This window comes from Megascapheus bottae, chromosome 14 (assembly GCF_031878675.1).
Source record: "Megascapheus bottae isolate mThoBot1 chromosome 14, mThoBot2.hap1, whole genome shotgun sequence".
Lineage (NCBI taxonomy): Eukaryota > Metazoa > Chordata > Mammalia > Rodentia > Geomyidae > Megascapheus > Megascapheus bottae.
In genome coordinates this window covers 40,890,465-40,904,763 of record NC_143522.1, presented here as the reverse complement: position 1 = coordinate 40,904,763, position 14,299 = coordinate 40,890,465, and positions in this window count along the sequence as shown.

Genomic DNA, 14,299 nt, shown 5'->3' with positions numbered 1-14,299 from the left:
ATTCACGGTGATATAGATCCAGGTAACACAGAAGGATAGTTGGGGTTGGGAGAGGTGGGGAGCATAATTGAGGTACATTGTACTTACAAACTGACATGTTGAAGGTAATCCTTTTGTACAACTATGGAGTAATAAAAATAAAATAAATACATTAAATTAATACTTTTTTTTAAGAAAAACATGAGTTTGTTGGGAAGGGGGAAGTAGGTCAGGTGACAGAGTTGTATTTTCAAATCCAGGACCCACTACTAACCCTTGCCCCAAATAATCAGAATATAAATCCCTTTGTGAGCTTATTTTGAGTTTTTCATAGCAATATGAGTGAAAATATTCAGGAATGTTTAATATAGGTGTTAACTTTCAAATGAACATAGATGATTGTGTGGTATGCTTTAAGTGATAATACCACAAAAAAATAGATGCTTTTGGAGTCTTAGGGTTTTTTAAGATACTTTTTCTTCAGAGCCTTGTGAAATATCTCATGAAATTTAGAATAAGTTTTCTTTATGACTTCTTTCTAAGCTTGTCTCCAACTTTCAAATTTAGATCCTTATCTTGTCTTAGCAAAGTGTAGACAACTGTGAATCTTTCCTCAGGTTTCCTGTCTGTGATCTGACACAGCATAAATTTCCTGCTTTTTTTCCTTCACTTGTATTTGATTTTTAGCATTGTTTATCCTATTTTCCAAGTTTCATTCTACATATTAGTGGCAAACAAGATGTGAAAGACAGATGTTTGGGTATTGAAAGGTTCTCTCTCAGGTATTCACCAGTATGTCTGAGGTTCATGATTCAAGTCAAAGTGTTACCTTGTTTTAATATTTAATATGATGTAATAAATTAGAAATAGGTGAAAGGATAAAATATCTAGTGCAAATAAATATGGCTTTGTGTATATTCTCTTGGGAAGTAAAAACATATACCTCTACACTAGTCACTGTGTTGAAAGTGAACTATACAATTTGTGGGTGGGGATGGGCAGAGAGGGAAGGAAGGGATGATATTGTCCAAAATGAAATGTACTCATTGCCTGACTTAGGAAATGGTAACTCCTCTGCATATCATATTTATAATAACAATGAAACTTTTGAACAAAAGAAAAACTTATCAACAAAATACTGACCAACTGTCTACAACAACTCATCAGAAAAATTATACAATATGATCAAACAGGATACATCACAGGGAGGCAAAGCTGGTTCAACCTACGCAAATCAATTAATATAATTCAACAGATCAACAGGAGCAAGGACAAAAATCACATGATTGTCTCAATAGATGCAGAAAAGGCATTTGACAAGATTCAACACTCCTTTATGTTAAAAGCTCTGGAGAAACTAGGAATCCATGGAACATTCCTCAGTATAATTAAGGCTGTCTATGACAAACCCACAGCTAGTATTATACTTAATGGCGAAAAGCTAAAGCCATTCCCTCTAAAATCAGGAATGAGACAAGGATGCCCACTGGCTCCACTCCTCTTTAACATAGTATTGGAATTCCTAGCCAGAGCAATAAGGCAAGAAGCAAGTATAAAGGGGATCCAAATAGGGAAAGAGGAAGTAAAACTTTCCCTCTTTGCAGATGACATGATTCTGTATTTAAAGAATCCTATAGACTCCACTCCCAAGCTCCTTGAGCTGATTCAAAACTTTGGCAAGGGGGCCGGGAGTTTGGCCTAGTGGTAGAGTGCTTGCCTAGCATGCACGAAGACCCTGGTTCAATTCCTCAGTACCACATACATAGAAAAAAGCCAGAAGTAGTGCTGAGGCTCAAGTGGTAGAGCTCTAGCCTTGAGAAAGTCCAAGGACAGTGCTCAGCTCTGAGCTCAAGCCCAGGACTGGCAAAAAAAAAAAAAAAAAAAAAAAAAAAAACTTTGGCAAGGTAGCAGGGTATAAAATTAACCCCCAAAATCAACCGCCTTCCTCTATGCCAACAGTGAGAGGAATGAGGCAACAATCAGGAAAGCAACTCCTTTGCAATAGCCTCAAAGAAAATAAAGTACTTAGGAATTATCTTAGCTAAGAATGTAAAAGACCTTTTTGATGAAAACTTTAAAACCTGAAAAAGGAAATTAAAGCAGAACTAAGGAAATGGAAAAACCTGCCATGCTCCTGCTCCTGGATTGGAAGAATCAACATCGTGAAAATGACAATCCTTTCCATCTGGCAAATGTAATGTAACCCTTCTATTAATTACAATAAAAATTATACGGAAAAAAAGAAAATGACAATCTTGCCAACGGCTATCTACAAATTCAATGCAATACCCATCAATAACCCAATGTCATTCTTTAAAGAAATAGAAGCGGCAATCCAAAATTTCATATGGAATAATAAAAGACCCTGTATAGCAAAAACACTTCTTAGCAGAAAGAACAGTGCAGGAGGAATTTCAATACCAAACTTTAGACTCTATTACAGAGGTATAATAAGCAAAACAGCTTGGTACTGGCACAAGAACAGGCCTGAAGACCAATGGAATAGAACTGAGGACCCAGATATTAAACCACAGACCTATGGCCACCTACTGTAAAATAAGGGAGCAAAAAAGTAGAATGGAAGAAAGATAGCCTCTTCAACAAGTGGTGCTGGCAGAACTGGTTAAGCACCTGCAGAAAACTAAAGTTGGATCCTTCTTTGTCACCCTGAACCAGAATTAACCCCAAATGGATCAAAGACCTCGAAGTAAAAGCCGACACACTGAAAACTTTACAAGAAGGAATAGGAGATGCACTAGGCCTCCTAGGCACAAGTTGAAACTTTCTCAATAAGTACCAAGAAACACAACAAATCAGAGAAAGGCTGGATAAGTGGGACTGCATTAAACTGCAGAGCTTTTGTATGGCAAAGGACATAGCTAGTAAAATAATTAGGAGAAGATTTCACTAACTATAAAAAGGACTAAGGCCACATATCTAAAATATATCAACAGCTCCAAAAATTGAATCCCTCCAAAGAAACAACCATCCCATTAAAAGATGGGCCAAAGACTTAAAGAGAGTCTTCTCTGAAGAAGAAATAAAAATGGCCTATAGACACATGAAGAAATGCTCAACATCTCTGGTCATAAAAGAAATGCAAATCAAAACAACTCTAAGATTCCACCTCAATCCAGTTAGAAAAGCCAGGATCAAGAAAACGAATAACAGATGCTGGAGGGGATGTGGCCAGGAGGGATCCCTACTACAGTGTTGGTGGGAGTGCAAACTCATTCAACCACTGGAAAGCAGTATGGCAATTCCTCAGAAGACTAAGTATAGAGCTCCCTTATGACCCAGCAATAGTTGATGAGTGGATCAACAAGATGTGGCATTTGTACACAATGGAATTCTATGCTGCTGTCAGAAAGAATGACATCGCCCCATTTGTTAGGAAATGGAAAGACTTAGAAAAAATCCTATTAAGTGAAGTAAGCCAGACTCAAAGGAACATAGGCCCAAGAGTCTTCCTCATTTGTCATTCAGTAGAAATCTTGGGCTCTCCTAGCAGAGATTTACAATAGAACAAAACTAGAGACATAGGCCAAATAGTATGACACTAAATGCAAGGACCTCCAGGAGAAGGAAACAAAAGCCATATAATGAGTGACTGTTGTCCTTAATGCACTATGTTATCTCTCATCTCTTTTGCCATCCCTTGGTTATCTCATATTGTTACAATATTTCACCTTGTTATCTGATATATTTTATATGTGCTTAATTGGTTATTTGAAATCGGGTAGGGAAGGGGGGAAATCAAGATAAGCGGGGAGAGGCTGGGAGGGAAATTGGGACCATGTCATGAGAAAGGGTAATCATGTTTATGAAGTAATGCACCTTCTATCTGGTGAATATAATGTAACCCTTCTATTAATTACAATAAAAAATAAATTTTAAGAAAAAGAAAAAAACACCAAAAAGTATTTTTAATATACTTAGAGCATTAGATTCAACGTCAGTTACTTTATTAAATTTGACCTCTATATTTGTATTTGGTTATTTGAAATTGGTTAGGGAAGGGGGGAAAAGAAGATGATAGGTGGGGATGGGGGGGAGGAAAATGGGAACCAAGACATGAGAAAGGGTATCGATGTATGTGAAGTAATGCACCTTTTATCTGGCGAATATAATGTAACCCTTCTATTAATTACAATAAAAATATATGGGAAAATAAATAAAATTTGACCTATTTTTAGTACTTGAAACGCAGTAATTGTTAGTTTTCCCTCACCTATTTAAAATTGGGATGCCTTGATGCTTTATCATAAATATTCTCGATGGGTCTCTACATTTGAAACAGAAAACCAACAATGTGTAATCACGTAAGAATCATTTTATAGGAGTGGTGACAATTTTGGGCGAGTGTGGAACGACTTTACTACTATTTGTAAATTTTAAATAGGGAAGTCACTTTGTTGCAAAATCCACAAATCAGTAATGAGCATTGAAAGTAAAACAATAAGTAAGTCACTAAGTCAGCTAAATCAATGGGATGGAGTGATTCCTGGGGTCTTTTCTGCTCTTCTGGATCCCTTCTCTGCCTTTCTCTACTCTGTTGTTTCCAGAACTGTCCTGTTTTGAATTCTGAAACAACTGTTTTGTCTTATGATTAGACCCTTACATGTGGAACACTCAGGATGTTTGGAGAGAGGGAGACTTGAAGTCAGGCTTCTTGCTTCTCTAGTACTCAGTCTTCAGGGTTGGCCCAGCTTAGCTCTTTTACAACACAAAATGTCTTCACTATTGGCAGGCTGTCTGTATAGGTATCTCTATCCTTGCTGGCTCCATGCATGATCACTTTCTCCCACCCTTTATCCCTGGAGAGTGATAGCAAAACCTTGTTACTGGTCCTAAGAACTTCTCCACAGCTTGCCCACACTTTAAATAATCCTTTCATGAATTCTCATTAAATGAACCTGTTAGTCCAGGTCATCTATTTCCTGTTAGGAGCCAGAAAGATAAAAAAAAGATATGGGATAGAATAAGTAGAAACACTCAGTATTTTAGTTTGTCACCTCTGTACATGGGGTATTTTTAAGCCTTGCCTTTCTCTTACATGTTAATGAGGACAACCATTACTATTTTTGGTAACCAGTGTAATGGAAGCTCAAAAGTGAATTGAATCCACTGTTTACTCATTAGTAACTTAAAATTGAAGCTGGGGTTAAGGATACTAACCTGCTGGCTGTAAGTGAAGAGATTGTCCTAGATTATTCATGTAGGACCAAGGCAATCCCAAGCATATCTGAATTGGGAAGGCAAAGACAGTGGATGTCATGTGAGAAAGATTGTGCACTGACCCTGATGACTGGGAAAGGGTGTGCAAGACAGCAATGAGACACATCGTGCCCTAGAACCTCCAAATGGAAAATGGCCTAGGTTGCATTAGGATTTTAATACATTGAGACCCATTGTGGACTTTTGATCCTCAGAACAAGAAGATGATACACATTTTGTTTCTTGTGGGGCTTGAACTCTGGGCCTGGGTGCTGTCACTGAGCTCTTCAGTTCAAGGCTACTACCCTACCCCTTAAGCCACAGCACCACTTCCAGTTTTCTGGTGGTTAATTGGAGATTAGAGTCTCATGGATTTTTCATGCCTGGGGCTCGCTTTGAAACCTTGATCTTCAGATCTCAGCCTCTTGAGAAGCTAGGATTGCAAGTATGAGTCACCAGTACCTAGCGATGATACACTTTCATTGGGTTAAGCTACCACATTCCTGGTAATTTTTTTATAGCAGCAATGAAAAACTGCACCATTTCACTAGTTTGTCTTGAGAATCTGATGAAATAAATAAGATAATGTTTCAGAGCTATGGAAATACCTCAAATGATAGAAGGCTGACAGCAACTGCTAAGTGTTTCAGACTATGAGTACTGGATTTAGATTGGTTTTAAAACACATTTGTTTTGAAATAGTATCTGCTATGTTGACTGCTTAACATTTATATTTAACATTCATTGTATTAGTTTTCATACAGTTAGCACTATTTATTCTGGAGGTACATGAGTTCTAAAAGTGATTTCTTTTTTTTTTTGTTTCTGTGTTGACTAATCTCCTTGATTAGCATTATGATTTTGAATGAAAATGTGCTTCGAGATAGTTTGTACAGCGCTAAAGGAAATTCCTCATATGATTTTGACTAGCTTTCCCTGTGCTGGCTCTTGATAGACTCAGAATTATCATTCTCATTATAGAATTGGCAACAACCGAAGACAGACAAGGCCCTTGGATGTGCGATGTGATAATTGCCACACTTCCAATTATTTACATGGGACCATGCTTATTTATATGGACTCTTTAATTGCCAAACAGTGAGTGTAGATGCATTATAATTTATGGATGGTAACTCAGAATTTGTGTTCACAAATGTACATTTCTTCCACATTGAGCAGAATGAGCAGGCCTGCAGGAGGTCTAACCAGCTGTAGCAATTGGGGACCCTCAGGATCTGATTATAGAGGTTGGATGGACTTGCCTACTGCAGACAAGCTCAACTCCAGCTTGGCTCCCTATATTGAAGTCACTATCTTTTGGGCTGGCATCCAAATTTGGTATCATTTATCTCCATGAGCAGGTGGCTCCCATAAAATGAGCAGCTCAAAAACAAATGCTGTGGCAAGGCTCTGTGATTTCTCACTTGCTGTTTGTGTAGAGGGCATGCAGGGAGATGGGCAGGGTTCCTCCATAGTCTTAAGAATCTGAACACAGGAAATACAGAGATCGACAACTTTCAGTGTGGAAGCGCTTTGAAAGTGGAAGTGTATTTTGATAACTTCTTTAAGAGCATATTACAAGTCTGACTTCCTTTACTATAATTTAGCCTACATTTCATGACATCAGAAGTCATGTTAGTAAATAGTTGGTATTTGGTACAGTGCTATCAAAAGAGGACCACTGGCAGAACAAATAAAAAAGCTATTAATGTTGGGCAAGACGATGGCCAAGTGATGAAGCAAGGAGAAGTGGAAGATTTTCCAAAAATAAAGCAAGAACTAAATTCAAATAATAGTTTAGGAGTCCTCACTGTTTCCAAAGGACCAGGGTAACTACCAAAGAAACAAATCACTGGAAAGAGTTCAAGAGATTGGGCAGACATTTAAAAGGAAACAAAACTGCAGACTGTTCATAATCATATAGAACACTAGTTATTTTTTTCTGAACTTTTATCTTTTAGACTGTTTCAATAACTAGTTATTTAAAAATATTTTTAGGGGGCTGAAGATTTTAGAAGAGCAAGAACACTGTAAAGTCTTTTTTTGTTGTTAGAAATCTCTTATGGAGGAAGTGGTGCTGTGGTTCAGGGGTAGGGTAGTAGCCTTGAGCTGAAGAGTTCAGGGACAATGCCCAGGCCCAGAGTTCAAATCCCAGGGCTGACAAAAATTTTGAAAAAAAAAAAAGAAATTTCTTATGGATTTGTCAGGATTGAGCAATATATATATACATATATATTAATACTAAGCACATATATATAATACTAAGAAAAAATATATATATATACGCACTATCCTTGAACATTTTTGCCCAAGGCTAGTGCTCTATCACTTGATTCACTTCCACATTTTGGCAGCTAACTGGAGAAAATAATCTTATGGACTTTCCTGGGCTGGCTTCGAACCATGATCCTCAAATCTCATGCTTCTGAGTTGCTAGTATTACAGGTGTGAGCCATCGGTGCCCATCCCTTCTGTATTGTTCGCCTGTTGACACTATTGATATTTATTCACGATTTATCTTTCTTCTAAAAGCACTGTTAGTTAAAAACCTCTCAGAAATAGCATTTATCGTAAACATGAAACAACAGCTAGAAGTTACAATGACAGGACTTTCCTGCTCTTTTGGAATGGGGACGAGTAAGTAAGTAGAGTACAGGCTACTCAAGACTGAAGTTCTAGGCCTGAGGACTTGACTATCAGACCCAGAGGCTTATGACTTAGAAGTTTATATTGCAAACTTTAGAGACCAGAGACTTACTTGTTGTAGGATATTCAAGTTAGAGAATGACTTCTCCAGGGCTTGATGGTCACTGGTTTTGTATTTGGGGGACCAGTAATCTAGGGCTTGTAACGTTGGCAACCATAGTGGATAGCCAGCCCAGTAATGGTTTTCACAACCTTCAGCCAAAAGGGCTTGGCAGCGCCTTAGAGTTTTGAATAACTGGATCCAGTGGGTCTTTTTTCTTTGATTCTTCACATATATTTGTCATTGTGTCCCCTCACCTTTATCATTCTTCTACTGTCAGTTGTCTCCATTTCCTTTTTTTCCCCACACCGTCCTTGTCCATAATTCTATAGAATCTTCAGTCACCTTCTTGCTGCCATTCCGGCTTTATGTTACCAGCTCATCCCAATTTACTTTTTAATAAGGACCAGAAGTAGGCAAATGGCTGGTTGGGTTCTAATGTGGTAATAATAGAAGAAAAAGCCTCCTATAAGCTTTCTTATAAGGGGAAAAATTGAACTGAAATAGCCTGGTAATATAACCAGGAGGGACAGGTGAGGCAGGAGTGTCACCAGCAAATTGGTGATTGTTACTCTCACCAATCACTGTGCACTTCTCCTTTAATCAAAACCAATAGCGCGAGTGCAGGAAAAACCTTCCCAACTGTCAGTCACAGGTTTCCATGAAGTCACCAGTGGGGAATGGAGTTTTCTTCCTCCATTGGGCCTTACTGAAAGCAGCTGAAGCAGGCTCCCATGCAGGGTTGTCAGGGCTCTTTGATTTAGATGCAGATGAGGTCACTGAAAGCTCATGCACATCTATTTTGACTGGAGTAAAGGTTTCTGCTACTAGTGCAGGCTGGGACTGGATCAAGGCTTCCTGAAACAGGATTCATGTCTTCCATAGCTGTGCTTCTTTTACCCAGAATGCAGTACATTCTGGACAGTTCCTCTTTCAACAGGGCCAGGCCCAAGAAGGGTCAGTTTGCTCCTGACAGCTTTATTCATGGATGAAGAATGTAAAATGTTGCTTGCAGAAATAAAACAAATTGAAAGAAGGCTTGATTTTTATTTTTAATGGCATTTATCTATGTTCATCAGTGTGTTAACCGCTGTCCCCAAGCCCTAGGAAAATTTAGGTTCCTGTGATCTGACTAAAAAGGATTTTGAAAAAAAAAAAGAAAGCCAACAACATCAACAAAGTGGTATCCAAGTTTTAGTGCCTCCTGCCTATCTTTCTAGCTACTTTAGAAGCTGAGATCTAAAAGTCAAAGTTCAAAGTTCAAAGGCAGCCTAGGAAGACAAATCCACAAGACTCTTATCTCCAATTAACTAGGAAAAAGCTCGAAGTGGAGATGTCGTTCAAGTGACAGAACGTCAAGGAGAGTGTAAGAATACAAGCCTCAGTACCAGGACAAAATTTCAAACAAAACTAATTTTGTTATGTTAGTGGTTGTCTTAGAATGTAGAGAAATGAAGCCTATAGAAAAGAGAAAAAAAAGAAAAAGAAACTCCTTACCAGTAGATGATGACTTCAGAATTGATGTCTTATGAAATCATAGCTATTGTATTCCTGAAACTAACCTTAATGAGAAGGACACTCATATTTTGTACATCCTGCTATTCCATTCACAAATATACTATGATAATATGTTATAGGCATAAAAGATGATTGAAACAAAGTTATAGTGTGGTCTAATGATTTCTGAAAGGTGAAAATAGGTTCCCCTTTATAGATCAGTTCTACTTTCTGTCTGGGAATTCTTCCTGGTATTTTATAACCCTCTTAGTTTTGAGGAAGAATTGATATGTCTGGTTTTTATGCTTGTGTCTGTGAGTACAGAAAAGCTGGTTGGAGCCTTTATGAGTATGCACTAAAAGTGATTTGTTTAGGTAGGCTTGTTATATAGTTGCGGGAAAAATCACCAGCTAATGAAAAGTAATATATTTGGTGAACATCTTTTTGTTGTAATCATTCTCTGTATGGATTAAAATAGCAATGAGATTATTTTATATTGATCTGTCTCTAGTATATAACGATCTTAATGTGGTAGAACTGAAACTTTATAGTTTTTATTTCCAACTCCATTTGATTCTTTTCCACTCCTGCTATATTTCTACAGGTCTGTGAAGATGATTAAAATTCTGATTCTTAATACATACAAAAAAGAACATTTTCAAAATTAAAATTCAGTGAGAAATTGAATCCCACAACAGAGTATTCATTTATATTCAAAGAATGTTAATAATCTGTCTTTGTGCATGAGATGTAAAATTCAATCAGTAAATCACCTTAACAATGGAACATAAAACTGAAAAGACAAAAAAACAAAACCACTTGCTGATATGGATCCAAGCTTGATCCAAGTTCATAGTCTATTGACAAGCTATAGATGATATATTCCAAATTTATCCATGGGAATATGTCATCAGCAATTGTTTTGGCAAAGTTTTGTCACCCTTGAATGCAACATGAATAAACACAGCACCTGTTCCATTCTTTCTAAGGATAATCTCACTGGAAGGAATGAACCACTTCAGGCAAAAAGATAATTCAGGTTTTTGTTTATTTTCCAGATAAACACAACTTATTTGTTGGCATAAAATGCATAGATATTTCTCACCTTGTTGTTTATTTGAGCCAATTTTATTACCATCCATACTCAAACATTATTTGTTTTAGGTTTGGGATCAAAAGGCATTGCTGCAAATATTAAAGTGTTGAGAATATAATGATGTCACAACATATAATCTTATTAAATATAAATGTATATGCAAAAATACCGACTTCTGAATTAAATTTAGTGTTAAGAAAGCTGAAGTGTCTCATTGATCAAACTAGAGTGGAAACATATTCGAACATTCTGAGGCTAGGGAGAGATTGGCCATCTGATGCAAGATCTTCTAAAATATGCAGCGATTGTTATTGATTGCTGATCCTCTGAGATGGACTATGTAAATATTTCTAGCACACAGCACATCTGAAAGAAAGAGCTACGATTGAAAGTCTGTTCTAATGTTACTTTTATTGTTTTCTCCTGCCCGTGTTTTCTCCTTGCACACATATCTCCTTAACAACTTAGTGTTTGTGGCTTGCTAATGATACTTCACATCTCTTTTGTACTAACATCCTCTCAAAGTGAACCCCATACCCATACATACGTAACCCAATGGTTAAATCATATCACCCCAGACATAATACTCAATTTTAATTGCAATTTACTCATCTTTTTTATGTGATAAGTAACACAATGGATTTGTATGCATTATTACATTTGTTACTAAATTTGATGGGATGTAAAAATAAAAAAAACAACCAGAAAGAAAACCAGTTCATTTAGCTGTCAAATCTCCTCCATAGAAATAGTATCACCTCAAAGCTAGGATACAGCCTGAAGCACAGCCTTCCCTAGTATACCTTAGTATTGGATGGGCCACGATGCTCCTGCCAAAGTCAATGATGACTCAGGAGGTTTTAAAACCTTGTCACTCAATCCCAGAACAATTCTTGTGGTCCACATTTGATCAAGGGGTACTCACTCATCAACAGTTAAGATTAAAAAAATGTTTATATATACTGAACCCAACATGTCTTTTGCCTCATCTGAAGCCTTTTTGTTTGTTCATTTAGAGGTACCAAATTGGTTGCTATTGTCCTTATCCTAGGGCTTGAACTCAAGGCTTTGATCTCAGATCTCATCTTCCTGAGTAGTTGGGGTTATAGGTGTGAGGCCACTGGCTCCTGGCAAAGAACAAAGGTTTGAATGCTTCATAAAACCATTATTCTACCACTTGTGCCCTACCCCCATCTCTGAGTCTGGTGGTTATTTTGTAGATGGAGCCTAGCAAACTTTTCTGCCCAGGCTAGATATATGCATGTCTAGTTTTTACACACAATTCATATCTATAAAGTGTACAGGTCAAAGAAAGATTAAATTCTATGCTATTAGGATTCACATTTTGCTTCTGATGTATGAAACTAGGCATATTGAATATACTTTATAAGAAAAGTAAAGCTTCACTTAGGTCTTAGGTTAGAATTATATTGGTTTTGGCCGAAAGCCTAAGTAAAACCCTCAGAACAAAGGGAAGATCAATTCTGAGCTCTCAAATCAAGTATATATTTAAGGCAGATTAAGGTAATAGCGAGTTCATGAACATGAGAATATATAATGTTTCAGCATAAGATTCACTAAAAAATACATTCCATCAAAAGCAGATAACTTAGAAACCGTTTGAAAAAGGTACAGTTATACATATGTAGCTTTAAAAAATGGTTTGAAATGATTCTAGATATAGCTTAATATCTGCCAGCTAAAATAACTTCTCAGAAAAGATGAAATGTGAGGTCCTGCAGCTCTTGAGTTCTGAAGATGCAGATTCAGAGAGAGCTAGCACCAGCCCTTTGTCCTGGAAACAACTCACTGAAAAGTCCATCTGAAACTGGACATTGGACATGCCTAGCCCTTGAAGGCTGTAGATGACTATACCTGCTGCCAACTAGTCAAAATCAATGAGAACATTGCTTATGTCAGTATTGTGAGTACTTTTTATCTGAGGCCTGATCATGAAGATTAGTAAAATATCGCCTTTGATACGGAATAGAGACAGCTTGAAGCATTTCACAGCTCCCAGAAGCCCAAATCCAAGTCACTACTTGCATAAAGACTTGCATATGATTTTAGTGGTAAATCCTATCTTCATCATCCCCTTGTCTGCATTCACCAATGCCTAGATTGAAAATGGAGAGTCCTGTCTCTAAATGCCAATGTAATGGCCAGTAAATTACTTACAGGGCTTATAGATGCAGGCACAATGTTGACATCGATTTACAAATATTTTCTGGCTCCCTGTTTCTCACATGGGGAGTACTGATGCCAATGAAGTGCCTTGGTTTACATTTGGATGTGTGCAGTCTATCTGCCTGTATTTTCTCCTGGCACCTGTAGAAGCTTCACTGACAAGGTTCAGTTCCACTTCATGGCTTTTCCAACTGGCAATATTCCATTCTCGTGAGCTCGAGCATTCCATTCATGTAAGTTAGACCACTATGCTGCCTTTCTATTTATTTGCTTTTTATATAAACCCAAGGATATACCTATCCCTTGAAACAACCACAAAAGACCAATATCTGAGTGCACTGATAAATAATGGAAGGCACTCTATTGCTATTCATAAAGTTTTCCAGGTTTACTCAACAAACACTTATTAAAAACCAACTATATGATAGATGTCGGAATGTGAAAGTGAATTTGGACATGTTCCCTCTCTCTAGGCAATTTACATTATCATGGGAGAGTCTCAGAAATAATAATTATGCTGCAATGTGACATGTGTAGGGAAGTAGCAAATAAATGCTATGCAATTGCAAGAGGGGTTAACCATTTATGCTAGAGGAGATGATACAAACAAATGATGATTATTTTGACATTTCTCTTCAGTGTTGCTTTTTGATTTAGGATAACAAATAAATTTGAAAAGAATCCCACCATGACATTACACATTTCTTTCTATATCGCATTCTATTTGCTTGCCAAATTTTTAAAGACATTTTATATTTTCTAAAATTACATGCTTGGCTTTCTCACTGCTTGTGATGTTCCAGTACCCTCCTGAGTTTTAAATATGCCTTTATCAAATATGATTTTCATGTCTTGTGATGGTTTTGAGATGATAGTCAGCACAAATGTCCTCAGACTTCATATATTCAGTGAGTGAAATATTTATAAAAACAAATTCATGGTGAATGTTTGCATATTTTAGACACTGATGTTTTTCGTGTGTGTGTGTGTGTGTGTGTGTGTGTGTGTGTGTGTGTGTGTGTGTCTTCCAGTCCTTGAGTTTGAATACAGGGCCTGGCCACTGTCCTTGAGCTTTTTTCTCTACCATTTGAGACACACCTCCACTTCTGGGTTTGTTTGTTTTGTAGTTAACTGGAGATAAGAATCTCAGTTACTCCCCTACTAGGCTGTCTTTGAACTGCCATCTCAGCCACTGAAGGATTACAAGAGTGAGCTACTGGCTCTTGTTGGGCAGTGCTCAATTTTAACTAATAATTCTATGGCATGTTGCAAGAGATTTACCAGAACAGCACTTTCTGAATAAAGTTATACAGCAGTTTTCCCCTTAACCTTCTAGAAATTGCCTTATTTCCTTGAAAAGTTTCCTTATACTTCAGGAGTTAAAGAATTGTGTGAAGTCATCTTGGGAGCATACAGAAAAACCCCATCCCAACAAAGGAGTTTGATGACCTGAGTTAATTGGATACCCATCCCGAGATCTCTGTGGACTGAGATGTGCTAATTGCATTGTCTTATCACAATGTAATGATGCAATTAACTTGTATCACGAGTATGGACTGTTTGTTAACACACATTTA